General features: G+C 41.3%; 1 protein-coding gene across 2 annotated transcripts in view; it reads left to right on the plus strand.

The window, feature by feature from the left end:
- The window catches only part of LOC110291615 (Fc receptor-like protein 5), a 55248-nt gene that overhangs the window by 21885 nt on the left and 5915 nt on the right, over nucleotides 1-27448 (plus strand). Inside the window, exon 13 of one of the 2 annotated variants that reach the window (XM_021158841.1) lies at nucleotides 2955-3470. The exons of the other annotated variant lie outside the window; for it this stretch is intronic. The gene's annotated coding sequence lies outside the window, so the exon portion shown is untranslated. Of the gene's footprint in view, nucleotides 1-2954; nucleotides 3471-27448 lie in introns of those variants that run through there. 2 annotated transcript variants of the gene reach the window in all.

Here is a 27448-nt window from a genome sequence, read left to right on the forward strand (position 1 = left end):
TCTTTAACAGTTTACAAGTTAGTAGTTTTATAATATCAGGATTTTACAACTTTATCTCTGCTAAGTTTGAGCCTTAAAACTTTGTGTTGAAGATTTGATTGAAGATCCTTTAGCATTAAAACAAAACTTTAAGCCATAAGTGTATTCCATAAAAGGACTAGAAATTTTACAAAACCATAAGTACAGTTCACATAGAGACCAGAAACCATTTTGGCTGTCGTTTGTTCGTTTTCTCCTTTCATGGTGCACCATTACAAAATATCAGTTTCTTGTAAGACTCTGTTTATCTAAGTAACTAAACTTAGAAAAGTCAGTAAAGACAAAGAGGCTAGACATAGGTCTAGTCGGTTAGTTAACCTGTGTAGACCTTAGGAATGTATAAACCTTATTTATCAAGCATATGTTTTTTTTATTATTTATTGTTCTAGAAGCCTGATGTTGAGCAGTTAGCAAAGACATGAGTGGTTAAATATACATCCCTAAAACAGTCCCTGTTCACCCGAGTAGATTTTATAACCTTAGGAACCTATTACCGCATACAAATTCATCCTAACCTGAATGTTTAGAAGCCCTGCTGTTGCCACGCGTGTTTGAAAGGGAGATACGATGATAAACAGAGGCCTCGGCAGGACTGAAACGTTGTACAATTGTTGCTTTATGCCACATGGTCACCTTAACCAAGATGGTGGTAAAATTACATCGCATGTACACTTTTTGACCTTGGTAAAGATGAGCTGCCAGACATGTGGTTGCTATTTAAAACCATCTATTTTCTAGTAGACCTATTTTTTAAACAAGAGATAAATCTAATTTACATATATAGAATATTCTGAACAAGAGTTGAGTCCCAAATATAGAATGTTGTAATAAGATTATACAGATATAGTTTTTTTTTTAACTATAAGCCCTTCTGTTACAAGTGTTAAGCTAAATTTTGTTCAGATTTTTAACCATACCCAATGAACTTACAAACCCTGAGATAGTTTACAGTAAGAGATTGGGGGTGGGGGGTGGCGGGGGAGGAGAGAAATTGTAGGGATAAAGGTTGTTTATGAGAGGAAAGTAGAAAAAAACCTTAGAGATAAGAAACTTTTGGAAGTGTAAAGAAAGTTTAGATATAAGAGATTTGAGGTTGTTTGCTTGTTATGCGGTGGTATAAGCTGTTACCATAGGAGAGAATTTAAAGATTTACAAAAGTAAAAAGTTAAGGACCACTGCTTTAAAGATAAGTTTAGCTTTGTTTTTGCTACTATGATTAAGTTACAATGTAACCTCTTTGTTTGCTAGAACAAATAATTAAAAACAGATACAAATTGTCTAACTCAGATATGCTTAATAGATACTAGCTCTCAATCTTGTCAGAGATCTGCTAAATATTAAATGTTTAAGCTTGCTATGACAGACAGAGACTCCCAAATCCTAACAGTGACCCCTGCCCCAAGGTCTCCAAGAAGATATGGGCACAGCAGCAAAGGACTCTACCTGGACTCTATCTCAGAGGTCTGATGACCACTGAGAAAGACTGTTCCATTGCCTTTCCTGCTGCCAGGGCTCGGCCTGGTCTGTGGACAGAAGACACCTGGAGAATTAAATGTCTCATATTGCCTAAGACAAGGTGAGTCATTTCTCCCATGTTCCTCCTCCACAGGAAAAGGCCTCTTATCTTCTGGGCCTAATGGCCAGACTGCCTCTGCCCAAGTTTTGATGGAGACCACAGAGACCTGGGAGAACTGTTTAGGTAGTAGACTATAGACTAACCTCTGCCATTTTAATTAATATGTGATATCTAGACTATAATTAATTCTTCCCAGATTTCTGATTACATTGACAGCTAAACTAACTGCAACTTGACAGCTAGAAAACAACTAACTCCTTACCCCAAGGTGATCCACCAGCATATTAGCTCATTAGTCAATTTGTTAACTACTTAAGACTACCAGATCTCGTATCAAAAAGGTAGACAGGTTTGCCTTGCTCACAGGTTTCATGATAAAAGATACACAAATTTCCCATGTAACCTTTTTGCAGATATAACCTTCTGCTACTTATCTAAAGAAAATCAGTTTACAGTGACTACTCCCCAGTGATTAGATTTATACCTTATGGTAAATAATTAAATAAGAGGCTTAAATTATAAAGCTCTAAATGGGGGTCTGGAAAGGTGTTTTGAGGTCAGTAATCATAAGATATAAAGGTTAAAGGACATACAAACTTAGATGGTGATGAAAATTGATTTAAAATACAAAGTGCTTCAGATTCCTGCCCCTTGCTATGCCACTGTTACATTGAGAGTTCAAAGGTTCAAAATGGAGTTCTGATAAGTTAACTTAACTTTAATCAAAGATCCCACTATACAGTCCAACTTTTGTAATCGCAGGTTCAAATTTCAAGTTTCCTCTGATTGTCTTTTAACTATAGGCTTAAGGTGTTTCCCATGTTAACTCTATATGATCAGTTATCATATGCACAAGGTGAAGATTTTGAGTTTACTCTGTCTCTTAAATGTAAACTTAAAAATGTTTCTCGTTGTGTTAAATTCATATACATCTACACAGAGGAAAATAATTGGCTTGCCCCTTCTACTCCACAAAAGGTTTTGGTCTTCCCTAAGACTGTTTGTGCTGTTAACAAATTATTATAAACTTATAACCTCCAGGAAAGCCACTCAGATCTACCTCTCATGGACCAAGTAGGCTCCATCTAGATAAGTACACCTGCCAGTCAATAGCCTAAGTTCCTACCTCTTACCTATTCCAGAGGGTGGGATTACCCCCTCTTCCCTGGGTTTAGGACTCCCCTCATCTCAACCTCCAAGGCCTAAGTGTTTCAAATGTACACCTAAGAAAAAGTTTTTCTCCCAAACCTACTTAACTTTATTCTGCCTCCAATGTATGTGTGTGTGTGTGTTTCAGCATCTTGCCAAGTCCAGGCATTTACTCAAAATCTACATCCAGAACAGCTCCAGAGAACAAACCCAAAGCTGCGTCAGTCTACCCTCACCGATGCTTCTACTGGGCCTGCACTTTCCTACCCATGGATGGCCCCACAGATCATGGACAGCAAGGAAATAGCCAACTCTCCTAAGACTGGGCCAACATCCCCATCCCTATTTGGTTTCCCAGAGCCACACCACCCCAAAGTCAGCAGGAAGTAGCAAAAGATCACAAGGACCCTATTCCTGTTTTGTAACCACCCCCAGCCTGAAGCAGGCTGAGCCAGACCTTGACCTTGATGCCACTAAGGAGATTACCTAGGGTGGAGCCTTCCTCCCTAGATCACTCTATTGTTCAGCCATTGCTGCTGTTTTCCTTCAAGACACTGCTACCTGCTGGGAGGCTGCTGAACTATTCCAGAGACTACACCCTAACCTGCAGCTGATTCCAGGCTCCAAGAACGAATTGGCAGAAATGGATCTCCCCCCCTCCCCCCTTTATAAGCACATTTGCCATTAAACATTTGGGCTTTGATCAGAAACCTTGACTTAGCTCCATTTTTCTCTCGACTGCCTAGTTCCCCTCTCCTTTCAACCCCAGCTTGCCTCCCAGGTTAAACCCGGTCCATGTGAGCCACGGGTCGGCTTCCAACAGTCTGGCATCCAAACAGGGACCTGAGGAATGGCAGAAAAATGCTGGAGGAATGCTGCTTGGTATGGAGCTCCACGGGAAGAAAAAGAAAAGGATTGTATCGGGCACCGAAGTAACAGGTACACATGCTAGCACTAGCTTAAAACTTCATTTTTTAAAAGTACTGCTAGAGGTGCTGGAGGATATGGGCTAAGTTTGGAATTGGTGCTAACCCAACGCTGGTTTCCACTTAGGTTCAGCAGCGAATTATTTGGAACTAGGAACTGATCAGGCGATTGTCCGCAGTTTTCAAAAACTGCTTTAGGCGAGAGAAAAAAGGGTTTAAATTAAGTAATCAGGTGGATGTCCGCAGTCAGGAGCTGCATCAGGCGGCAGGAACAGGGTTTGTAATAATAAAATAATATAGAGGAAAATGGATTTTCAAACTCTCCCAGAGGCAGAAAAAAATTTGGGGGATGCCCTGCCCTTTTCTCTCTGACCCCTACAGCAGAAGTTCTCTGCCCTATTTGTGTTGTCTAATGTCTAGTCTAATGTTGGTGCACCGGTCCTTTCACGTGTCAATCCATGTGTGTTTGTGTCTAGTTGTCTGAATGACTGAATGTTCTGTGTTTCATGTTGGAAAATAAAGATGGCTAAAACTTTATCTGCTGGTTCAGCAAAGCCAAGAGTGGCCACTAAGGAGATTACCTAGGGTGGAGCCTTCCTCCCTAGATCACTCTATTGTTCAACCACTACAGCTGATCTCCTTCAAGACACTGCTACCTGCTGGGAGGCCACTGAGCTATTCCGGAGACTACAGCCTATCCTGCATGTCACCTGTGGCCTGTTCCAGGCTCCAAGAATGAATTGGCAGGAATGGACCTCCCCCCCCCCCCTTTATAAGCACATTTGCCATTAAACATTTGGGCTTTGATCAGGAACCTTGACTTAGCTCCATTTTTCTCTTGACCACCTAGTTCCCCTCTCTTTTCAGCCCCGGCTTGCTTCCATGTCAGCCACTGCTTCCAACACTTTCACCATCACTGCCGCAGACCCTCTGGGTCCCTTTGTCTGCATGGAACGAGTCTCTGGGGCAGGCGGACAAGGCGTCAGCAGGTGACAGACAGACCAACACACGAGATTGTGTAGAATCTGAATGTATTCTCACAAAGTGAACACCAGTCTTATATAGTACAGAAAATATAAAAAGGTAACAGGCAAAGAACATTGAAGTTACCTGATACAAAACAAAGGAATGACTTCAAAAGGATTTACAGGAACCAAGTAGATGTTTACAGTAAAGATAAAGCAGTCCTGCCTAGGGTCAGCTTAGTGACAGGTAAGGATTTCACACTCTAGTGCTATACCTTTGAACCTTGTGAAAGCTAGCACCAGGGGGTTCTGCTCTTAGCAGGCCTCATGAATAATGCAACATCACAACCCCCCCCCCCCCCNTTTCCTAGGCCTTGCCAAACTCCCACATGAGTGTAACTTTTAAGTAACTGGAGAATCTCCATNTGTCAGGAGAATTCACCAACTTGCTTCTAATATACAATGCAGCCTGTACTGAAGATTTCTATCTCAGTGGGATTCCCTTGCTCTATTATGGTATTCCCTTGTTTGGGTGAGATTTGCTACTGTCCTTAGTAAATATTTTGCAGACCAGCTCTGAGCTACTGGCTCCGTCCTTTGTAATGCTCAATTAGTTACTGAATAGGTTAACTTCCTTACTGCATTCTTACAGGATTCTAAGCCCAGCTTCTGGGACCTTGGAACACTAGGGAGACTTAACTATAACAGAATTTAATCTTAAAAGGCATTTATAATAAAATATTAAAAGAGAGCTCGTAGTTCCATACACCAGACTAACTCGGGAATAGAGTATGAGTATATGGGTAAATGAGAATGCCAAAGCTCCAGGGGGTGAGTTTCCATGAAGCTCTTTTCCTCGTTGAGTGCTTACAGACTTTCAGCCTATCAAGCAGACTTGAACGGAGGGCATGGCCCATCGCCTCTTTCTAGTTTCTCAGTTTTTTAAATTAAACCAAAATGGAGGAATGTTAGCATTTCTTCTAAGCTCCACCCAACAGTTACCTAGGAACAGCCAGGTACCAGTCTGGCTTGCTATAAAAAGACTCTCTCTCTCTCTCTCTCTCTCTCTCTCTCTCTCTGACTTTCTCTCTCTCTGGACTCTTTCTACCTCTCTGGACTCTTTCTCCCTCTCTGGACTCTCCCCCCACTCCCTTTCTGTCTCTCCACCTGTTCCCAACCGGCCTCTACTTTCTTTCCTCTCTCTCTCTCTCTCTCTCTCTCTCTCTCTCTCTCTGTCCTCTGTCCCCTCTTTCTCTGCCTCTACTCCCTTCTTAACCCCCTTTCTCATGTCACAAAATAAACCTTATTTTATACTAGATCTGTTGTATGGCTGGTACCTTCCTTGGTGGGGATGGGGGTAAACCTCAGCATTGGCCCTCTAAGGCACCTCCTCCTACTGCATCATACCATGTTTTACAAAACATATCAGTCAGTGCTCAGAACCGCTGAGCCATCACTCCTCCCTTTAGTGCTGCCTGTGTGAACATGGATGTGACACCATCTGATGGAGCACGGGTAGCCTCTCAGGGCCAGTGTCCCTGAAGAACACTGACTCTCAGCCCCCAGCAGCCGTCAAATGCCAGTAACAGTGGTGAAGTTCTTTGTTTTTTGTTTTCATAGGTTCTCTTTACATAGCCCTGTCTGGTCTTGAACTTGCTATGTAGACCAGGCTGGCCTCTCTTGAACTTGCTATGTAGACCAGGCTGGCCTCAAACTCACTGATACCCACCTGCCTCTGACTCTTGAGAGCTGGGATTAAAGGGTCCTGCACTACCGTAGCCTGTTAGGTTTCTAATGGGAACTCCTTTGTGGCATGCAGACAGATAAATGTCTTCTTTCTATGTTCTTCATGCTGACAAAATCATCACTCCTTTGCCTCAGAGGAGCAGTAACCACATCACGGACAGATTGCCCTAAAGGCCCTGCTCAGTACGCACCACACCACAAGCCAGAGCTTTAAAGGATGAATCTAGAAACAGACACGAGTGTTCAAGCCTTAAAATCTTCCCTTTGACATCAGTTTTCTAGCAGTACTATAGCAAATTACCCCAAACTGCAGCATTAGACAGTATAAATGGAGACTCACAGCTCTGTAGAGCAGTGTGACAGGTAAAAATCAAGATCTGGAAGGACTGTGTGCCTCTCTAGAGCTGAGGGGCAAATCTGCTTCCTGTCTGCTGTAGTATTTAGAAGTCACCTGCTTTGGGGGAGTAACTTCTCCCAGCTCTCACTTCCTTTGTCCTCATTACCGATTGAGTTACAACTCTTACCAACCTTCACAGTAGGCCTTGCTCCGAGCACTGCAAGGAAAACGTCTGAGTGTAAGGACTCATATGAATGTAATAATTCACATGATTAGACTTGCATCATTAAGGATTCCTTCCTCACATGAATGATCCACAAACTAAAGGCCCGTATTCTCTGCCTCTTCACAGGCTACAGGGCCAGAGTCTGGATATCAGGGTGTCACAGCAGGCACTACACAGTCTTACAGAGCTGTGGTGAGCATGGCCTGAGGACATAGACATGGGAATGCTGTGTAGCAGGGGCATGTTGCACAGCTGTGGTAATGGCTGCATGCCTGCAGTCTCACTGTAACATGCATAAATCATGCAGTTTCACTGTAACATGCATACATCATGCAGTCTCACTGTAACATGCATAAATCTCCACTTCTACAGGTGGCTTCAGGGAGGGAGCCTGGCTTTCTTCCTTCCAGAACCAGAAAGGGGGCTGGGCGTGGTGGCGCACGCCTTTAATCCCAGCACTCGGGAGGCAGAGGCAGGCGGATTTCTGAGTTCGAGGCCAGCTTGGTCTACTAAGTGAGTTCCAGGACAGCCAGGGCTATACAGAGAAACCCTGTCTCAAAAAAGGAAAAAAAAAAAAAAAAAAGAACCAGAAAGGGGGACCAAGTCCTTGAGCAGACTTTTCTCTATAGAAAGTGCTGTGTGGCTTTATTCACTGTGTTTCCCAGTCTGGGTTTCTAACTTTTACATAAAGTCAAGCTGTTTGCATCTCACTTTTCTTCTGTGATACATATGAGGCCATTTAACCGTAAGGTTAAACCATAAGCCCCCATTAGGTAAGCATTATTACTACTATTTTGTAGATGATAAAACTGAGACACATAAACCTTCAATTATTGGACAGAGCACCAAAAAGAATGTTTCCAGGATCAAATTCTGAAGTTTCCAGCAACCATAACAGTATTACACACTGAACAGTTTTCATGTATTGGGTTCATTTCTAAGGCCTGTAAGTAAAAACATATTTTCTCCCTTAGCACTACACCTATGTATATGACTGCAGCATATATGAAGACAGTGAAAGGGAACAAAGATACTGTCCACACTAGGAAGATAACAGGTATTATGCAGATACAGATATATATATACAGTACACACATACCTGCATGTAGACACACGTGTCTTCACAGTAATTCTATATGCAGATAGTGAGATGGCTCCCATCATGCAGATGAGAAACAGAGGCCAGGGAAACTGAGTGCTGTGGCCCTGGCATAGTGGTGGCAAGGCATACCCAGGGCAAGGCATGGTACCTCGGCACCCCATAGATGAATCCACAGATCTCCCATCTCCTGCCTCAGCTGGTACACCCTTAGCATTCTCCTCAGGAGAGAGGGTGCTCTTCAGTGAGGCTTTGGTGCATCCTGCACTCTCTGTGCCAAGTGGCCAGGTCTCAGGGCCCTACTGAGTCCTACTGAGTTCCCACCCACCCCTAGAGGTAGTCATATCTCTTGACTTCCCCATGGACCTTCAGGTTTGATGGCTGTTGCTCTCCTAGATTAGGACCGTTCAACTGTAGCTGGAAGTTCTAGGGGAGCATGGTGTCAGTCGGGTGGCCCTCTGTACCGCTCCACCAAATGGGAGCACACACTCTGGACAGCAGACGCATGAGGAACTCCTTATGGCACGGCTGCATTTACTCTCTTCTAATTGTCTAGGAGTTAAGGTCAGCACCTGGTGTGAAAGTCAGGATCAGCAGCACCTAGGACTCCATAGTGCATGTCGAGCTGTAGAAAGTACTGTGCAAATGTAGGTAAACCATGAGGAAGAGAGCAATATGGAATCCTATACGACCTGCAAGAAACCCAGAAGCACCCTGCTCTTTCCCAAGTGAAATGTGAGAACATCTGGGCAGGAAAGACTGTCTGCCAAGAGTTAGGGCTTCAGCTTTCCATGTGCTCGTGATCACCCGAGGACGTGGTGGACATGCAGGTGCTCATCCCCAGCCTGGGTAGAGCCGAGATTCTGCATCTCTAATAAGCTTCCAGATGGTATTGGGATCATACAGAGAGCTGAGACCCCAAAGTCTTGGCAGAACTATCAAGCAGACCTGGCTACCCTCTGCCAAACTCCACAGGGATGTTTACAGGGATCACACTCAGTGTCCTGGGCCATTCTTTAACTGAAAGATTTAAGTGGTGATTTAAGTAAGAATGGCTTCCATAGGCTCATATATTTATGTGCTTGGTCATCAAGGAGTGGCACTGCTTGAGAAGGATTAGGGAGTGTGGCCTTACAGGAGGAAGTGTGTCACTGGGGGGCGGGTTTTGGGGCTTCAAAAGCTCAAGCTGGCTCCAGTGAATCTTTCTCTGCTGCTGCTGGATATAGAACTCTCAGCTCCTTCTCCATCACCACATCTGCCTGCATGCTGCCCTGCAGGATCCTCACCATGATGATAATGGACTAACCCTTTGAACTATTAACCAGCCTCAGTTAAATGCTTTCTTTCATAAGAGTTGCTGTGGTCATGGTATTTCTTCACAGCAATAGAACATTAAGAACACTAACCACTGAACTAACCAAGCACCCTCAGGGTGTCTTGGTTTTTGCCAACTACCCTGGCAGGGAAATACACCAGCTTTGTTTCTCCTCGGGTCTCATACTGTGAATAATTTATGAATGAATGTGGCCTCTACATTCGGATAGCTCGCTCCATCCCTGAGATAGTGTCCCCTTTTATGCCTGTCATGCCTTCTCTCGATTTCTAATCCTGTTTTAACCATTATTTCCTAAAGAAACAGAACAACTACAAAAAAAAATGTGAGTCTGTGAGAGAAGAGGTGAAGACAGAGAGACTGGAAGAAAGGGGTGAGGTCCATGCTCTGATTCCAGGAAAGAGGGTGGAGAGTATCACAATAGTTTGAGGGGTTAAAGGGATTTTGAGAACATGTAGGCAGATTAAAAAACAAAATCAAAACCATATTATTCACCTCAGGCAAAGGGTGATAGACAAGCACCCAGGCACAAGCAGGTACACATGGGCTGCACACAAGCAGGTGGCACACAGGACTCAGGATGCACACAGGCTCACCCACAAACACTGTCAAAGGTAGAAGCTGAGGTCTCTGTCCTCTAACCACAAGGCCATTTTTATAGAATCCATACAAAGGTGGCATTCTGACCTCAATACTTACGTAGCAGATTATGTCACTGTTTCCTTTTGGGCTTCCCAGAATGCCCAGCATCAGCTACGCTTTGACTGACTCAGATCATATTATACATCCACATCACCGCCATGTTGTCTAAACAGAAACTGATCGCCTCTGTTCTCTACAAAGAGTGGAGAAATGAAGGAAAAAAGAATCTATGGAGAGAGACAAGTCACAAGATCTATAGTCAGCAAATTAAAACCCTAGGAGAGCCATTTTTCAGTGTTAATTTGTAGTCAGAAGGCGTGTGTCCAATTCAAGCCATCAACCAGAGGAGCTCCTCCTGGCCTGGGGAAGGTAAGCCCTTTTCTATGTAAGCCTTCAGCTAATGGGATGTGTGCTGATGCAGTATTCTGAAGATGTCTCTTACATTCTCAGAGACTGGAACTTTAACTGGACCCCACAACCAGTTAATAGTAAACCTTGAAGTCACTTGAGATTTAACACTGCCATTCTACTGTACACTCAAACAGTTTAACCTGCCTTTAAGAGGACAATGTACCAATCAACCTGATCCACCTTGGATGCCCCATGCAACACACTTTTACAACACAGAGTGATGCATAGCTACAACCTTATGTACTCTTTCTTGTCCCTGATTCAGAGTAATGCATGTGTATCATCTTCTGGAAGCTGCAAATACAGAAATTGAAAGCAACTTCCATAAGGGTTAAATGCAATCATTTATGGATATTGATTGATAAACAATGGTGTTTGTTATCTGGGTCAGTTGGGCTCAGTGGGAGCCAGTGATTTCATCCCTTGTAGAACTAAGTTTTGTAAAGAACCCCACCCCTTCCCTGTGTGATGCTTTCTAGACTGTTAAATAGATAAACAGTGAGGCTGTTTGTTTAGGGACAGACAGATACCACACCCAGAGACACATAATTTATACAACAGACAGACATAGAGATAGACACAGGGACAGAGATTCCTAAGACAGCCTTCATGCAGGCGCAGATTCTGACTCACATAACAGACAAGCTGAGGATGGAAGACACAGGCGGCACAAAGTAGATAATTTAGATCTGAGCCCATTCTTGCTTAAAAGACTCTGGCAGGGAGGGGCAGCTGGAGAGATGGCTCAGCAGTTGAGAGCACTGACTGCTCTTCCAGAGGTCCTGAGTTTAATTTCCAGCAACCACATGATGGCTCACAACCATCTGTAACGGGATCAGATGCCCTCTTCTGGTGTGTCTGAAGATAGCTACACTGTACTGTACTCATATACAGAAAATAAATCTTTAAAAAAAAAAGACTCCAGGGGAAGTCTTAATTTTTATTCTTAAGTTTTTTTATTTCTTAATGTGCCATTGATGTATTGTTGGTGACTTGAAGTTAATCACTGATTTGAAAACCCTGTGTAAGATGGAGGGCATTCACATCATAATTTAATCCAGATATGCTTTCACAGGAACACCCAGAGTAGTGCTCTGTTAAGTATCTAGTCAACCTAACACACAATTAGCCACCATAACCATGAATAGGGGGCCTCTGTGGGTTTCAATTTGGTGATTCAAACAAAACAAAAAACCAGGTCCATTGAGATGGTTCAGTAATTAAATGCACTGGCTGCCAAGCCTGATGGAGCTGGTCCATCCCCAAGACACACATGGGGGAAGGAGAGAACCTTGTAGAAGCTTAATTGGGCTTGGGGTTCCATAGAGATAAGAGCCTGTCATGGTGGGGAATCATGGTGGCAAGAGGCAAGCATGGCGGGAGGAAGGTGAGTGCTCAGAGCTCTCATATAGACTGCACCAGTCTGCAGCCCAACCATGAATGAGCGCATGTCTCCAGCATTCTTTGTTGGTTGTTTTGTTGATATTTGCCATTCTGACTGGGGTGAGATAATTCTCAAAGTCATTTTGATTTGCATTTCCCTAATTTCTATAGAAGGCAAACTTTTTTTTGAGATATTTCTTAGCCATTTTTTTTTCTTTAAGAATTCTTTGTCAGGGACTGGTGAGATGGCTCAGTGGGTAAGAGCACCTAACTGCTCTTCCGAAGGTTCAGAGTTCAAATCCCAGCAACCATATGGTGGCTCACAACCATCTGTAACAAGATCTGACGCCCTCTTCTGGAGTGTCTGAAGACAACAGCTACAGTGTACTTACATATAATAAATAAATAAATTTAAAAAAAAAAGAATTCTTTGTCAGTTATCATTTCTGCAGTAGCTCATTGGTTTTTAGTCTTTCCTTTTTGAGTTCTTTGAATATCCTGGATATTAATTTTATCTCAGATATACAGCTCACGCTTCCTCCTCACCCAGTTGATAATTTCACTAGCTCTACAGAAGTGTTTTACTTGTATGAAGTCCCAATTGTCAACTGTTGGCCGTAACTGTCGGGTAAATGGAGCCTTATTCAGGAAGTTCTTCCCACACCGATAACACGTAACACACACACACCTGTTTTCTTATATTGGCTTCAGTGTTCCTATCAGGTTTCATGTTTAGGTCTTTGATGCATTTTGGAGTTAGCTTTGTGCAAGGTGATAGATATGGGTCTAATTTTATTTTTCTGCATATGGACACCCAGTTTCCCTAGCAGCATTTGTTGAAGATTTTCTCCAGCTTATGCGTTTGGTGTCTTTTTCAAATATGAAGTAGCTGAAGTTATGTGTAATTGTACTTGGGCCTTCAGTTTTATTGCATTGGTCTATGTCTGGTTTGTGCCAATATCACATAGGCTTTATCACTATGGTGCTGTAATATAGCTTAAGATCTAGAATGCTAATCACTCTAGGATTGCTCTTTCCACTCAGCACTGTTTGACCACTAGGGATCTTGGCAGTTTCACATGAATGGATAGATTTTTTTTCTATTGATGTGAAGAGTGGGATGGAGATTTTGATGGGGATTGCACTGAATCTGTAAATAACTTTTGGAAAAATGGCCATTTCCACAATGTCAATTCTACCACTTCATGAGCATGGGATGTCTTTCCATTTCCTAGTCTTTCTTATCTCTTTCTTCAGGAGCTTAAAGTCTTCATTGTAGAGGTCCTTCCCTTCCCTAGTTAGGCTTATTTCTAGATATTTTATCTTCATTGGGATATTATGAATTGAAGTGCGTCCATGATCTCCTTTGCTATAGATTTGTTATTGGTATATATAAAAGCTATTGGTTTGTTAAGTGGCAATTTCTAGTTTCTTTGGAGTCTCAGTTATGTCATATGATGTTTTGCTGAAACAGACACAGGTGAGAGAATATTTTGCCGAAGCAGACATGTAAAAGAATGTCTTGCTGAAGCAGAAAGGTGAGAGGATATTTTGCTGAAGCAGACATGTGAAAGAATGTGTGGTAATTAGAAAGACTATAAATATAACCCCAAAGCCAGTGTGACGAAGCTCTTGCATTTGTTCTCTTCGCTCTTCTCTTCACTGATGAGGATCTTGCATTGGCTCATCTCGATGCTGATTTTCACTTGTGGTGACTTTGTAGAGAGTAACTCACCAAAGAACTTCCTGTGATGTCCCTGTGGCTTCTTGCCAGTTCTGCAGACTCATGCTGATTGGAGCCTCTCATTTTCTTCTAGATCAAACTGCCACTACTGATTCTTGTTTGGTATTTGCTGAGTAGACAGCACTGCCGCTGCTGATTCATGCTTGGTGTTTTGATGATGGTCTGAACTGTGGACAACAAACATTGGAATAGCTCAAAGAACTATTTCTAAAGATGTCCACAACCCTTATTTCCTATTAGTATTTCTTTTCCCCTACCCTTCGAAGGTAGAAGGTAAGGTTGAAGTGTTATAGAACCCTAATTAAAATAGGCTCTGAAAAATTGAAGCCTATAGATTTGTGCAAGTTGATTCTGTATGCTGCCACATTGCTCAATTTGTTTATTGCTTCTATACATTTTCTGGTAGAATATTGGGATCTCTAATGAACACATTCATGTCATTTGTAAATAGAGAATCTTTGACTTCTTTTGTATTTGTATCCCTCTACTTTCTCTTGCCTTATCACTCCAGCTAGTATTTCTAGCACGAGTGTTGAAAAGGAATGGGGACAATAGACATCCCTGTCTCATTCCTCACCTCAATGAGATTACTTCAAGCCTTTCTCCGTTTAGTGCAGTGGTTCTCAATCTGTGGGTTACAACCCCTTTGGGAGTCAAACAACCCTTTCACAGGGGTCACATATAGATGTTCTGCATATCAAATATTTACATTATGATTCATAACAATGGCAAAATTGCAGTCATGAGGTAGCAATGAAAATAATTTTATGGCTAGGGTCATCACAACATGAAGAATTGTATTCAGGAGCCACACACCATTACAAAGGTGGAGAACCAGTGGTTTAGGATGCTATTGACTGTAGGTTTCTCATATACAACCTTTATTGTGTTGTATGTTCCCTCCTATCCTACATTCTCTAGGACTTTAATTATGAAGCCATGATGGATTTTGTCAAAGTATTTTTCTGTATCTATTAGGATGATCATGTGATTTTTGTCTTTGAGTCTATTGTGTGGTTTATTACATTTATTGACTTGTCTGTGTTAAACCACCCCTGCATTTATTTCATGGATAAAGCCAACTTGTCTATATGTCTTGATGTATGTCTATACTCTGTTTGCAAGTATTTTGTTTAGTATTTTTGAGTCTGTGTCTATCAGCTCTAATGGCCTGTATTTTTCTTTTGTCATCATCATCGTTGTCGTCATTGTTGTTGGTGGTGGTGCTGCTGCTACTGCTGCTGTTGTTGTGTCCTTGTCTGTTTTGGGTATTAGAGTGATGCTGTATTGGTAGAAGTTTGGGAATACTCCCTCTGCTTCTTTCTTCTCTCTCTCTTTTTTAATAGTTTGCCAAGTGATGACTTTTCTAATTTTCATGAGCCTGAGTATTCAGTGGAGGTTTTTTTGCTGTTTTATTACACTAAACTCAGATAAGAACAAAGAGTACCTTTAAAGATTTTGAATTTGTAATATTTGTATGTGTTTCAGGATGTGGTCTACTTTAGAGAAGTATCCATGGGCCGCTGAGTAGAATGTGTATTCTTTGATGTTTGGGTAGAATGTTCTGTAGATGTCTGTTAATTCCATGTGATGTATGATATCAATTAACTTTGATGTTTTGTTTTGTTTAGGCTTTATTTGTTTTGTTTTGTTTTTGTCCACATGACATATCTATTGGGAAAAGTAGAATGTTGAAATCACCTACTTTTAATTGATGTAGGACAGCATAGTAAAGCCAAATTTTCAAATTATCGGCATAGATGAGGAGAAAAATCCCAAGTGAATGACATAGACTAGATCTTCAACAAGACCATAGAAGAAAAGCTTCCCGAGACCAAGGTAGGACACTCCCATACAAATACAAGAAGCACATGAAACACCAAATAGACAAGATCACAAAAGAACATCCACATAGTTAATTTGTGGCTTTAAATTCCTTAGTACATCTTTTTACAAAATTGGACTCCCCTGATTTTGGTACGTGTATGTTTAGGATACTACTGTCTTCTTATATAACTGTTACCTTGATTAGAATAATTTATCTTTTCTGGTTAGTTTTAGTTTGAAGTCTATTGTGTCAGATAATAGGTTAGTAATGCCTGCTTGCTTTCTGATCCCTTTTTCTCCAAGGCAGTACCTATATTTAAAACCAAGAAATGTTTCTTGTAGACAACAGATAGATGGATTTTTCTCTTTTTATTTTTAAGATATATTCCATTTTATGTCTATCTTTTCATTACTGATTTTATTAATTTGGATACTGTCTCTGTGCCCTCTGGTTAGACTGGCTAAGTGTTTATCTATCTTGTTGATTTTCTCAAAGAACCAGCTCCAGGTTTTGTTGATTCTTTGTATAGTTCTTTTTGTTTCTACTTGATTGATTTCAGCCCAGAGTTTGAATATTTCCTGCCACCTACTCCTCTTGGGTTTATTTGCTTCTTTAGAGCTTTCAAGCGTGCTGTTAAGCTGATCTCTCCAGTTTCTTTTTGGAGGCACTCAGCTATGAGTTTTCCTCTAAGCACTGCTTTCATTGTGTCCCATAAGTGTGCCTTCGTTTTCATTAAATTCTAAAAAGTCTTTAATTTCTTCCTTTATTTCTTCCTTGACCAAGTTATCATTGAGTAGGGCATTATTCAGCTTCCATGTGTGTGTGGGCTTTCTGTTGTTTTTGTTGTTATTGACGACCAGCCTAAGTCTGTGGTGACCTGATAGAATGCATGGGATTATTTCAATCTCCTTGTATCTTTTGAGGACTGTTTTGAGACCAATTATATGGTCAATTTTGGAGATGGTACCATGAGGCGCTGAGAAGAAAGTATATTCTTTTGTTTTAGGATAAAATGTTCTACAGATATCTGTTAAATCCACTTGGTTCATAACTTCTGTTACTTTCACTGTGTCTCTGTTTAGTTTGTTTCCATGATCTGTCCATTGATAAGAGTAGGGTGTTGAAGTCTCCCACTATTATTGTGTGAGATGCAATATGTGCTTTGAGCTTTAGTAAAGTTTCTTTTATGAATGTGAGTGCCCTTGCATTTGGAGCATAGATGTTCAGAATTGAGAGTTCATCTTGGTAGATTTTTCCTTTGACCAGTAGGAAGTGTCCTTTCTTATCTTTTTTGATAACTTTTGGTTGAGAGTTGATTTTATTCGATATTAGAATGGCTACTCCAGCTTGTTTCTTGGGACTATTTGCTTGGAAAAATGTTTTCCAACATTTTACTCTGAGGTAGTGTCTGCCTTTTTCACTGAGGTGTGTTTCCTGTATGCAGCAAAGTGTTGGGTCCTGTTTATGTATCCAGTCTGTTAGTCTTTGTCTTTTGGGGGAAATTGAGTCCATTGATGTTAAGAGATATTAAGGAAAACAGATTGTTACTTCCTGTTACTTTTATTGTTAGAGGTGGAATTATGTTTATGTGGCTGTTTTCTTTTGGGTTTGTTGAAAGATTACTTTCTTGCTTTTTCTATGGTGTAGTTTCCCTCCTTGTTTTGGTGTTTTCCATCTATTATCTTTTGCAGGGCTGGACTTATGGAAAGATATTATGTAAATTTGGTTTTGTCATGGAATATCTTGGTTCCTCTGTCTATGGTAATTGAGAGTTTTGCTGGGTATAGTAGCCTGGACTGGCATTTGTGTTCTCTTAGGGTCTGTATGATATCTGCCCAGGATCTTCTAGCTTTCATAGTCTCTGGTGAGAAGTCTGATGTAATTCTGATAGGTCTGCCTTAATTTGTTACTTGACCCTTTTCCCTTACTGCTTTTAATATTCTTTCTTTGTTTAGTACATTTGGTATTTTGATTATTTTATGATGGGAGGAATTTCTTTTCTGGTCCAGTCTCTCTGGGGTTCTGTAGGGTTCTTGTATGTTCATCAGCATCTCTTTCTTTTAGGTTAGGGAAGTTTTCTTCTATAATTTTGTTGAATATATTTACTGGCCCTTTAAGTTGGGAATCTTCATTCTCTTCTATACCTATTATCCTTAGGTTTGGTCTTCTCTTTGTGTCCTGGATTTCCTGGATGTTTGGGGTTAGGAGATTTTTGCTTTTTGCATTTTCTTTGACTGCTGTGACAATGTTTTCTAAGGTATCTTCTGTACCTGATATTCTCTCTTCTATCTCTTGTATTCTGTTAATGATGCTTGCATGTATGATTCCTGATCTCTTTCATAGGTTTTCTAACTGCAGGGTTGTCTCCTTTTGTGATTTCTTTATTGTTTCTATTTCTATTTTTTAGGTCTTGGATGGTTTGGTTCATTTCTTTCGCCGGTTTGATTGTATTTTCCTGTAATTCTTTAAGAGATTTTTCTGTCTCCTCTTTAAGGGCTTCTACCTGTTTACCTGTGTTCTCCAGTATTTCTTGAAGGGAGTTATTTATGTCCTTCTTAAAGTCCTCTATCACCATCATGAGAAGTGATTTTTAGATCTGATCTTGCTTTTCTGGTGTGCCAGGACTTGCTATGGTGGGAGAATTGGGATCTGATGATGCCAAGTAACCTTGGTTTCTGTTGCTTATGTTCTTACACTTGCCTCCCACCATCTGATTATCTCTAGTGCTACCCTCCCTATCTGACTGGAGCCTGTCCTTCCCGTGATCCTGGGTGTGTCAGAGTTCCTGAGAGTCAAGCTGGCTCTGGGACCCTGAGATCCTGGTATGACCAAGCTCCTGGATCCTGGGATCCTGAGATCCTGTGGTCCTGGGTGTGTGAGTGCCTGGGAGTAGATCTTTCTTTGGGTGTTGTGGAACTGGCTGTGGAGTTCGCACCCAAGGTCTGCTCAGGGCACTGGCCCAGATCTGAAGGTGAATTTTTGTTTCTTAACCCATTCTGTCTGTCTGTGTTTTTTGATTGGGAAATTGAGGCCATTGATATTAAAATTATTTATTTAAATATGTGTGTTGATTATGGCCTCACGTTGAGTTCTTGATGATAGTTTGTTGGTTTTTTGTTTGTTTGTTTGTTTGTTTTAATTATGGGGCTTCATATGTCTTTTCACTGCCTCTTAGCTTTGTTCATTCTTCTCAGCCAAAAACAATGCTGTCTGTATTTTCCTTAGGTTTGTTCTGTTGGATATTTTTTTTAGGCTATTTATATCACGGAAATTTTTCTTTCTCCTTCAATCATGGAAGATAGTTTTTCTGGGTATAGTATTCTAGGTTAGCATCATAGTCTTTTAGGACTTGGAATGCATTGCTCCAGCTTACTCTGATCTGTTATCCTTTATATGTGACTTACATTTTTTTCTTTTACTGCTTTCAGTACACTTTCTTTATCATATATATTTACTGTTCTATGATATGCTTTGGGAATTTTTTTATGGTTCTGTCTATTTAGTGTTCCATGTGCTTCTTGTATTTGTATGGGTGTATTTCTTTCCTACATTTGGGGAAGTTTTTCTTCTATGATCTTGTTGAAGATCTGGCCAATGCCATCAACTTGGGATTTTTCTCATCTATGTCTATAATTTGAAGGTTTGGCTTTTTCATGGTGTCCTACATTTTCTTTGTGAGATTTTCCTGTTCTGTTTTGTTTTGTTACTTTTTTTATTTTTCTAGTTCATTTGGTCTAGATCCTCTACTTTATTTTGGAGAACTAATATTCTATATTCTGCTTGATTCATTTGACTTGTAAAGTTCTACTGTGAATTTCTACTTTAGCTATTATTATCTTTTTCAATTCTATCTTCATTTCAGCTTGAGTCTTCCTCAATATTTCTATCTCCTGATTGAATTCTGTTCTCAAGCCTTGGATTATCTTTCTCATTTCCATCAGCCTTATGGTTTCTTGAAACCACCAGTTTGTGGTTTCTTGGACATCAGTCAAACAATTATTTTTCTTAAGCTCTTTGTTCTTGATTTCAGCAAGCTGGTTCTTTGTTTTATCTTTAAACTCCTTGTGCTCTTTGAGGAAGTTTATGATGGTTCTTTCAAATTCTGTGTTCTGAGATTCATCTAGGTAATTCTCACTGTCAAACATTTCTACAAAACGGGTACATTTTAGAGAGAAGATGGTGATTTGATTCTTCATACTGTTATTGCAATGCGTAGAGCACGAGAACTACCTTTGTTAGTTCAAGTTTCCTATGGACAGAAAATGTTGGGGTGGAAGGGAAGATGTGGGTGCAGGTTGGATCTAGATGTTAGAAATGGCTTAGTGGAATTGAAGTCAGGTAGACAGAGGGAACTGGGATGGAATAGAAGATGTGTTTCCTGTTCCAATCATGGAGTGATGGGTAGAAAGGTTGGATATGGCATGGAAGAGTCCTATAGTTTGGGGATATGTAGTGAGAGGATCCTGCCTAGGGATCTTTTACAGTGAAGGCAGGATATGTTGGTGGGAAGGTTAAGAGATCAAGGCTAAATCCTCTGGATTGTGGAAAGGGTATAAATGGGAGGTCAGGGATACTCACTAGACTAGACCCTTGAGGAAGACATGGGAAATCTGGATATTTGGGGAAGTCTCATCTTCACAAAGATGGGATATCTTTTGAGGTTGTAGAGTTGGCCCAACAAGGAACTGGGGGGGGGGGCAGGGGCTTTGGGTAGGGCAGATTCCAGCAGAAACCTAGAGCTTGGATGTGGTATAGGCAGTTTAGTCAGAGTAGGCCAAGGCACAGAATGTGAGACCCAGGCTAGAGCCTGGAGGAGGACATGGGAAGCCTGGGTGCCTAATGGGGTAGTGTAGAAAAGGCTTAGAGTGGATCTATTCAGTTTCAGGTAGCACAAAATTTGATAGAAGCCTAGATGTTAGCTACAGTGCGAGCAAGAGTCTCTAGTCTTCCATTTTATTTTCCTTCCAAGCCCAATACCCTGAAGACAAGTTTGTATGTAACTATAGTTCAAGGCCAGGGGCTGGCCCCTGTTCAATGTACCAGGTTAAGCTACTTACCAAAGAAAGCAAAGAAAAGTAAGATGAGAGGCAAGAAAATATTTTATCAAAACAGTTGTTTAGAGAGGCACAAAACACTGGAGCCCACCTTCATGGTCCTGGCATGAGTTTTAACATTAAATAGAGGAAGAATTGAGGCAGTGATGAGAAGCACATTTAAGTAAGCCATCTTGGTCCAAGAGTGTTCCAGCTACTCACTCTCTACAGTCTGATTCAGCCATGTGGCCCAAAGAAGTCCTTCTTGCTAAGGGAGCAGTCTTGTTCCCCATGAGATGATTGCTCCTACTTAGGCTATCTCATGATGGAATGATTTGTTTGTAGGTTCTGATGTGTCTGGAATACAAGATGAACACAGATTTAGAATCTTGATGAGGGTGTGGCAGCATTCTTTGATTACACACGTTTGTTTCTTTAGCCTTGAAGAGAGCTGAGAGTATTATCATTTTTGAGACAGTTTTAAGCCTGCCTTCTGACTGGTGATTCTCCAGCCTCAGCCTCCTATGTCTAGAATTATAGCAATGCATCACACGGCTGCTCAGACAGATGCTCCTTCGGTAATTAGCATGCCTAAGTTAACTGTCCAGCTAAGCATAAAGTTTGAAGGAACAGGGGTGGGGAAACAATGAAAACTGAAGTCCCAAAAGCCAGACTTTCACTCAGCTCTGAGTCACCTTACAGGCCCCAGATAGGAGTTGGTGCTTTTCATTAAGAGCAATGTCTAAGAGCCTGTTATAGATTCCCTTTAATATATTTCTCCTGCTAAAGAGCATCCAGAAATGGAATGCTCTCCATTTTGTCACAAAAGCTCCCTATTTTAAATGACGCTGAAGAGCTCACTGATCATTCCACAGCCCTATTTCACAAATGTGCTCTATCCAGTCCACTAAGCTGCATGAAACTCCCTGGGTGTTCATTGCTGGCTGGGGTTCTTTCTAATACAACAGTCAAAGCCTTCCCACCATTCAGCTCATGAGCTCTTACTATTTTGTTTCTTTTCTTTTTTTAAAACTTCATACAAGAATATATTGTATGTTGAGCATTCATTCCCCCACCCCCACCCTCTGACTCAGGGCTTCTTTCTCACCAGTCCCCTGATAGTTTCATTTCTCCTTTCACAACACACACACAGACACAAACACACACATACACACACTTAATGTGGTTCAGTGACAGAATGCTAAATGAGACCAACCACATCATATTTGCATAGGATCTTTTAGTTCTAGAAACTGTTTGTTCTTTTATAAAAGAGGGTTTTCATTGAGTTTCCTGAATCTGGAGGCTGAGTCTTTTCACTGGGAGCTGGAAACTCCTCACATACAAGAGTCACATTTGTTCCTTTGAGCCTGCGTCTTACTCCACAATACATACTCTCCTGAACATTCCAAACTGGTGGTCACCTCCTCTGGTCTTTAGGGTTTGCTAAGAACCATTATGAAATAATCCCCAGTGTGTTAACACTTCTTCTAGGCTCTGCCCCACAGTTACCAGGCAACAGCCAGGTATGCCTGACTCATTATAAAAGGGGCTACTTGCCCCCTTCTCACTCTCTTGCTCTCTTACTCTTGCTCTCTTACCCTCTTCCCTCTCTGTCCCTTCTCTTCCCCATTCCCCTCCCCCTTCTCTCCACATGTTCATGGCTGGCTTCTACTCTTCTACTCCTCTCTATTTTCTCTCTCTCTCTCTCTCTCTCTCTCTCTCTCTCTCTCTCTCTCTCTCTCTTCTCTCTCCCTCTCTCTCTCCCTCCCTCCCTCCCTCCCTTCTCAACTTTCAACTCTCTCTCAACTCCCTTCCTCATGCCCTAAATAAACTCTACTCTATACTATATCCATCCTGTGACTGGTCTCTCAGGGGGACGGGATGCTTCAGCATGGGCCCACAAAGGCACCCCCTTCCCAGCAGCATACTGTGCCTCTACCAAACATATCCCTGACTTCTCTTTCTTTCTTTCTTTCTTTCTTTCTTTCTTTCTTTCTTTCTTTCTTTCTTTCTTTTTTTGTTTTATGAAACACAACATCCAGGGCCAGGCAGCTGTCAGAGAGGAGGAAGAAGCAATACCCAGGAATGATCAGGAGGTTTTCTGCACACTGTTACTCTCATCCAACTTTTTCATATTTTATAGGAAAATAGATGATAAAATGTCATGCATAGATTTAAGACATACCCAGGACCTGAAAGGGCCTCTGCTTAGTGGGAATGAACCTGGAAAGGAGCCCCTGAGCCAGAAGAGAAGTGTACACCAACAACTCTCCTTGCTCACTGGAGAAGCCCAGGCCAGTGCAGCCCTCTCCATCTCAGACTCCAGAGTCTAGCTGACCCCTCTTCCACAGCACGCTTCAAGACAGTGTGATATCCTGTGTTTCAGGCATGGATACCACGGTGTGAAATCCTCACTTCTCTGCTCCAGGACAAGGTCTGACATCTGTCTCCATCCCTTTCCCCTTCAGCCTCAGTCTCTCCCTCTTGAGAAGACCTAGGGCCTCACCCATTTGTAGCATAGAGTGCCTGAGCTTGGATCCTCAGCCTCCTCTTCACTGTAAGCTAGTTGCATCTCTCCCTTCATTCTGATTTTGTAAATGTTAACAGATATTAAATGTCCTAAAGAAAGGCTAGAGAGATGGCTCAGTGGTTAAGGGCACTGACCACTCTTCTAGAGGTCCCCAGTTCAATTCCCAGCAACCACATGGTAGCTCACAACCATCTGTTTTGTGATCTAATGCCCTCTTCTGGCCTGCAGGTATGCATGCAGATAGAGTGCTAATAGACATAAAATAATATCGAGGAATATTAGATCTTGTCACAAGCCATTTCTGCATCTACCAAGTTGACCATGTGATTTATGTCCATGAGTCTATTTAATTTATAATATTTATTGATTTATTATATTCTGAACATCCCTGAATTTCTGGGATAAACTCAACTTCATCGTGGTAATGGCCTTTCTGATGTATTCTTAAACTTGAGTTGCAAGTATTTTACTAATCTATTATTGTCTAATATTGTCAGGGAAACTGGTCTGTCTGTAATTTTATTTTGGTGAATCTTTATCTTTTGATAGCAGAGTAATACCAACTTCATTATAAGAGTTTAATAATGTTTCTTCCTTTCCTAATTCCCTCTTTAGTTGGGAAATTTTTAATTTCAGTTTATTGTAGGTTATTTTCATTTGATTATAGGAATTTTTTCATTTCCTTCTTGACTTTTTTTTCATGGACCCATTTGTCATTTGTTACTGCATTGCTTAATCCCCTGAGTTTGTGCGTGCTCCAGGGTTTCTCTTGCTGTGGATTTGTAGCCTTATTCCCTAAATAGGATATTAAATATTAGAGCTCTTGTATCCGGGCTATTCCCACTCAAGAGAAGGAGTTCAGGAAGAGTTCTTCATGAATTTGAAATTTGTATTGAGCCAATAGACCTGGCAGGGGACACATACTCTTATAACTACAAATCTCGAGGTAGCCTCAAGCTGAGTGAGCACAGGGTTTATAAAGGTAAAAAATAAAATAAAATAAAATAAAATAAAAATAAAAGCACAAGCTTGTTATCTCCCATTGACGTAGCTATAATGGCTGTTAGCAAGCATGACAGGATGTGGACCTTTAATAAAAGCAGGGCACAGCTGTGTCTCCATAGTATTTCTGTTTGAGAGATGAGCAGAAAGCCTTGTAGTTACAGAAGCAGAACAATGCAGGTTAGCAGAAGTTCCTGTCAGTACCATACATGCCTGAGAGTCAGGCAGACCTCAGCTTTAGCAGTTACATCTCTCTCATCTCTGAGCAACCACAGCTGTTTGATATTACCACTATGGTGCTGTACTACTACCCAATAATAACTATGGCCCCTTTGGCTGCAATAACTGTTGGGAGATAAACAACCAAGGATAGTATGGAGTGAGACCATATCTTAGTTACTAAGATTAAGAGTTGGAGGAAGCTGGGCAGTGGTGGCGCACGCCTTTAATCTCAGCACTTAGGAGGCAGAGACAGGCGGATTTCTGAGTTCAAGGCCAGCCTGGTCTACAGAGTGAGTTCCAGGACAGCCAGGGCTACACAGAGAAACCCNGTCTCGAAAAGAAAACAAAAACAAAAAAACAAAAAAAGGAAGAAACTCATTCCTTCATTAAAAAAAAAAGAGTTGGAGAAAAATAAAAATTAAATATTAGACTGACATTGAAATGAGAAAAAAGTGGTGGCTAATGTATCTAGGAGGAGGAAGACGAGATATTGTTAGTTAGGGTCCACAGATGTAGAGACGGTTAGCACTATGGAAGGTTATAATTAAGAAATAAATAGCTAAGGGGATAATAATGAGCAAAAGAGAAGATGTGGGAATAAAAGAAGTAATAGCTGGGGCTGGAGAGATGGCTCAGTGGTTAAGAGCACTGACTGTTCTTCTAGAGGTCCTGAGTTCAATCCCCAGCAACCACATGGTGGCTCACAACCGTCTGTAATGAGATCTGATGCCCTCTTCTGGTGTGTCCGAGTATAGCAACGGTATACTCATATACGTAAAATAATTAGATCTTTTTAAAAGGGGGGCAGGGGTAATAGTTAAACTGAAGGATAAATAATGCCTTAGAGTAAATCGTGCAGAAAACCACAAGCAACAGCTCTGACTGTAAGCTGAGCAATGTTCAACAGAGGTAAAACCATCACGAGACCTATCTGAGAAAGTGAAATTTAAGTAACAGGAAATAATAAATTAAAGACTACATATGGGGCTAACCGTGGACACAGCTGTGTGGACGTGAAGGGTAACATGTCCAGACGCGTCTGGTTCTAGCAGTTGCTATGCCGTGCTGGACGGTGGGGAGTCAGGTGAGGACCTGCGGTGTCTGAAGCTTCAGCATTCTGGGGGTCTCTTCTGGGTCTTTTGTGCATCCACATTAATTTTAGAAATTTTCATCTAGGTCTATGAAGATATTATTGGAGTATTTAGGAAGACTATATTAAATGTATGGGTGCTTTAAGTTGCGTGACTATTTTTTTTTATTAATCCTGCCAATCTGAGAATGTGGGAGGAGTCTTTCCATTGTCTATCATCTTCATGTTCTTTGGTGCCTTACAATTTTCACTGAGGAAACCTCTCACGTCCTCACCTAGGTTTGTTCCTAGGCCTTTGTTTTTTAAGCGACTGTAAATGGGATTTCTTTTTCCTCCTAGTTTCTTTCTCAGCAAGTTTGTCATTGGCATACAGAAAAGCTAATAATTTTGTATGTGCTGGCTTTATTACCTCCTATTTTGCTGGAAGTGTTTATTGGATCTAGCTGTTTCCTGATGAAATCTTAGGGTGTTGTTGTTGTTGTTGTTTGCTTTAGTTAAAGAGATGCAAATAGGGATGAGTTGACTTCTTGTTTCCTGTGTGTGTCCCTTTCATTTATTTCTTTTATTTTCTTGCTAAGACTGCAAACACTATATTGAATGAATGAATGAATGAATGATTTATTTATTTATTTAATAATATCCTTCCTTGTCTCTTTCCATGTCTTAAAGGAAACTCTCTGACCTTTCTCATTTTGAGCAATGATTGTTAGAGTTTGAGAGATTAACTCAGAAGCCAGGTTGGGTCTTCTCACTCTTTCCTTTCATTTGCCTCATGGTTTATTAGTTGTGTGTTCTCAAAGAACCATTTTTTTATAGATGCATTTGGTACTTTTATTAATTTTATATATTATTCTTTTATTCTCTGTTTCATTAATGTCTGCCCTGATCTTTATTTTTCCTTGACATCTGCCAGTCTGGGGCTTGGATGTACATGTTTTTCTAGGACGCTGAGGTGCATCATTAGACACTGTTGGACAAGCTGGGCCACAGCCTGAAAGCCATTCTAATACATCCCTTTCTGTAAATGATAGATAGACAGATAGATAGATAGATAGATAGATAGATAGATAGATAGATAGATAGATACATAGATAGATAGATAGACAGACAGACAGACAGACAGATAGATAGATAGATACATAGATAGATAGATAGATAGATAGATAGATAGATAGATAGATAGATCAGCTCTGCTGCTTCAGAGAACCCTGACTAATACAAGGATTGAGAGACTTAATGATGTTTAGATGCCAGTGCAATCAAAAGAAATACATATATTTAGTGCAACATCTAAAAAAAAGTCAGGGTTTTTTTTTTCCAGAAAAAAAAAAAAGCACTTAAAATCCATATGGAATTTCAAAAGACCATTTGTGCTGCCTCAAGAAAGTATCTATTACTGAACAAATTATTGTTGCCTAGCAGTTTCCTCTGAATTGAAACATTGCAGGAGAGGGGAGGAAGACTGTGAGACTCAGAAGGTTAGCAGCCTTCTTCCTATGTCTGGGAGAGCTGAACCCGCTGAAACCTGCAAGATTTACGAGGCCCTCTGCAGAGGGGCAGGGCAGTAAACATCTGCTGGGGAAGGAGACTGAGGCGCTGAAAGGAGATTCCTGGGAGTGTAGAGCTGCCCGGTAAGCTGTGCAGGGAGCCCCAGGGTGCAGCTTTCTAAGTCACCGCCCACTTTGGGGTAGGGATTTTACATCATGCAGATGCAAGTGACTCCTCACCCAAAGCTGCTGTCAGTGACCCCACGAAGATTTCACTGGATCACCAAGTTGAACTTTGATGCAATTGTTTCTTTGGTGTGTTGTGGCTGCCTTTCTCAATGCACGGAGGACGTATGATGTTCCTCTTGTTGAATAAGTCTTAAGCCCAATTAGAATAAACAAAGGACAGACAGCAACATTTAAAAGGTGACAGAGACAATCACGCAGGACCTGAGACTGCTCTGATTGGGGAGAGAGAAAACCGGCCTACATAGGCCCACAAGCCTCATCCAATCAGAAAAGCACCAGGGCAGCTGGGGCGCAGGGTCTGCTGACACTCTCCAGCTACCCACAACACCTGCCACAGGATCTTAAGACTTCTGGTGAGTGGAACACAGCTTCTGCTCCAATCCAATTGCGCGCGGGACCTGAGACTGCATTAGTTAGGGAAGCAGAAA

The sequence above is a fragment of the Mus caroli genome, chromosome 3 (assembly GCF_900094665.2).
Source record: "Mus caroli chromosome 3, CAROLI_EIJ_v1.1, whole genome shotgun sequence".
NCBI classification, from domain to species: Eukaryota; Metazoa; Chordata; class Mammalia; order Rodentia; family Muridae; genus Mus; species Mus caroli.